Raw genomic sequence first — 3,625 nt, 5'->3', positions numbered from 1 at the left:
CTTTCGTATTTCCCTCGTTTATGCTGACGTGGAATTGTGAATTTGAAGTCGTAAGTCAGCCACCAAACAACTTTGTAACTCAGCCAACGATAAATCAGCCATCAAAACAAATTAAGTCAGCCACAACATGAAAAATATTTAAGTAATTACTAAAATGTTTTTTAAGATGCCAAATTCAGCCGTAACGTCAATAAGTCAGCCGTAACGTAAAATAAGTCAGCCGTAACTGGAGGTTATATTAGCAATAAATCTTTTGTATATAAGTCAGCCGTAACATGGTTGAGTTTTCCGTTAAGTCAGCCAGTTACGACTGAGTTATGTCTCTGAAACATAAGTCAGCCGTAACGACATTTGATAACTCAGCCGTTATCGATAACTCAGCCACCCGGAGAAAGTTAAGTCAGCCGTGTCGATATCATAACTCAGCCAAACTTCTGATAACTCAACCATCGGACTATAACTCAGCCGCCGTTACGGCTGAGTTATTAGCTGTTTTCTCATAACTCAACCAGATTTTTATAAGTCAGTCGTAACTGTTGGCTGAGTTATGATCCTAAGTCAACCGTTGACCCGAAACTCAGCCGTTGTCCCATAACTCAGCCATAACGTGATATAACTCAGCCGTAACGTACGTTATGGCTGAGTTATTGGTGGCACGCGCCTTTTTGTCTGACGTGGCAGTGGCATTTTCCGTAATTAGTTTTTTCCGGTAACGTGTAAAAAGGACACGCTGGTAATTAAAAAACATTTAAGGATAAAAAAAAGTTTTGGATGGTTTGCGTCAATACAGATAAAATGTGGTCCATCTAAGTAATTCTTTCTAAACCATATCATATTTGTTTCCAGTGCTTGGGTGGTATAGAAGTTCCAAGAACAGTGACGTACAAAAGAAACAAAATCAATGCTAAGTCTTTTAGATGATGCATGAAGGAATTGACAAAGAAAGTATGAGAAACAAGTGAGACTAATGCTGAAGACAAGTTGAAATTGTTGAAAAATTTAGCTTATATATTTATGTCATAGATGAACATTGCAACTTGTATCGCCGGAGGAAATTTTCTGAGAGTATAGGTTCCTAAAATAGAGTGAAATAATCTAATTTCACTACCTCTCCTCTCCCCATGATGCATGAGAGTTAGAACAAAATGAAAATAATCACATATACGTGTTGTTCGTTTAGCAGTCGCAGGAGTCTGCAATTGCGACTGCAATTACTACTCGGTGCTTGTTTTTTTTTTCTTTTTTTTTTCACTTTTGAAATCATGATTATACTTAGATTATGCTGCGACAAAATCTAGGTTGATAATTAATTGTTGGTCCAAAATATAGTTACCGTTAGATTTTAGTCTTCCCTAGATATAAAAGCTTCACTCCTTTGCCTACAAAATATAACATCAAATGGCCCATTAAGTAAGGCCTATTAAAGCCCATTTAAAGAAAAAACTTCTTAAAACAATTTTCCCAAAATCGTATTTGATATATTAAAGAGAGATTTTGATTTCTCTAACCGCTCGCTCTGAATCGGAGACGGTGGTGTGGGTGGGATTCGCCGATTCGCTGCCGTGCCGCGAGTCTTGTTTCTTCGACGACGGTGGTGCTTCTCTGATTAGCACTGACTCTTTCTTCTTCTTAGATCGGTGGTGGTGCTTCGTCGAGTCTTTCTTCTTCTCGGATGGTGGTGGTGCTTCATCGATTATCGCCGAGTCTCACTCTTTCAATACGGTGCGCTGATTCTTACTTTGCCGGAAGAAGGTGATTCTTTCTTGTGCGTTTTGATTTTTCAGATCTCTGATTCGAATCTAAACCTTTCTGTAAGATAGATGCTTAAACATTGAACATTGAACATTGAAATTGATAGAGATTTTTTTCCTGATTTTTATGCAAATTGTTAGAATACTTTGAAGATTCATCAGTGTATTACTGCGTTCAGATACTTGTTGAACGATTCAGTGTATTAGATGCTTTAGTTTAATGGGATGATGCCTTAGAGCAATATTATAGGTAGGATGCTAATTTTTTATCTTAGCATTAATTTATTATCTATACTATTAATTGGGGATCATTATTTGTCTTTGTAGCCAAACAAACTTGAAAAAAAAATATTACAAAATATACAATTTCAAACCTATAGCCAAACACACTAAAAGACAGCAAAAAAATAAATTAAATAAATAAAAAATAAAAAGCAAAAACTATCTGTATTTATGGAAATCATTTTAATTTTGTTACCAAAAAAAATGGACAATTAAATTTGAAATTAAACATATGCAAACAGATTTAATATTAGTTATATATTTTAGAATATTTTTTGAAAATAATAATTTATATTTAAGAAAAATATAGATGAAAAAATATGTTTGATTATAAAAATACATATCATAAAATGTGTGAAATATACGACATAATCTATTATATCATCAAATTTTAAAAATATAATCTTAAAAAGTAGTTAAAAATATTTGAATAAATAATCTTAATTAAATTAATAATTAAAAATTTGTTGGCTAAAATCATGCGAAAATTATATATCACAAGAAATCTCTTATTTTCACATAAAATCTTCATATTAAAAAAAGCAATCTCGAAAATATCGCACAAAAATTAAAAGAGTTTGAAATATATTAATTACATATGAGATATTTCCGTTTTTCTTTTTAAAAAATTAATAATCCAATTTTTTTAAAAATTATTCAGAAATACAGAATTAATTCAATCACCCTAATAACTAGCACTTAACATAACCAATCGAAAATTAGAAAAATATTTAATTCGATTATTATTTTTCCTAACTATAATGCAATTTCAAATCTATAAACTATCCAAAAATAAAAAATAAAAGTTTAATTACATCGTAATTATTTGATCGTTATAAATTCAAGATTTCATATATTTTGGTACCTCATTAACTACTAAATTAAAACTACATAATAAGTGGATATATCAAATTAAAATAATTGTTATGTTTTATTAGCAAATTTTGAATAATAAATGGATTATATTTTTATGATTTAATTTCTACGTCTTCTAAGTAAGTTTCGAAAAGAAAAAACAATCAAGTAGTTAAGAACAAAATCCTTAACTATCTAACTGAAACAAAACTAAATGTCAAACATGTATGAATCCAAACTATAAATGATATACTATAAATATCTAAAAACATTATCCCACATATATAGGTCCAACTGATATAATTATATTCAAAATAATATAAAGTCTTAAAATAATTAATTCAACAAAAAGGGCTGATTTCATTTTTTTGAATATATATGTCACTAATCAAAATTGTAATTGTATAAAATAAAATATATTTTTCAACCGTATTATAAATAAATATCATATCTAGCCAAAATAATAAAAATTGAATTATTTTATTGCATTAAACACATTACTTTATTTTTAATCAAATCGATACATGATTTTGTGATCACTTTCTGCAAAATGATTTTAATCTTATGCAACAAGAGTAAAAATATTATACAAGATGGGAACGGGATGTAAAGAGATCCGAACAGAATGTAAGCATATATTTTCATACAAAAGTCTTAGAACATGTTACAATTAAAATTAATTAACGCTTGCAGTTTTATATGTAATTTTGTTTACATCATCTAGCATAAAAATGTTC

The 3,625-nt window shown here is 29.7% G+C and overlaps 1 long non-coding RNA gene across 1 annotated transcript in view; it reads left to right on the top strand.

Moving 5' to 3' along the window:
* The first annotated feature begins 1,528 nt into the window (after positions 1–1,528).
* The window catches only part of LOC111830092, a 4,300-nt gene continuing 2,203 nt past the window's right edge, over positions 1,529–3,625 (top strand). The window contains exon 1 of the long non-coding RNA XR_002833364.1: positions 1,529–1,752. This is a non-coding gene — a long non-coding RNA (uncharacterized LOC111830092). The remainder of the gene's footprint in view (positions 1,753–3,625) is intronic.

Source organism: Capsella rubella, unplaced genomic scaffold, assembly GCF_000375325.1.
Source record: "Capsella rubella cultivar Monte Gargano unplaced genomic scaffold, Caprub1_0 scaffold_6, whole genome shotgun sequence".
Lineage (NCBI taxonomy): Eukaryota > Viridiplantae > Streptophyta > Magnoliopsida > Brassicales > Brassicaceae > Capsella > Capsella rubella.
The sequence above is the reverse complement of the archived record's forward strand: the minus strand, read 5'-3'. Positions and strand labels throughout refer to the sequence as shown.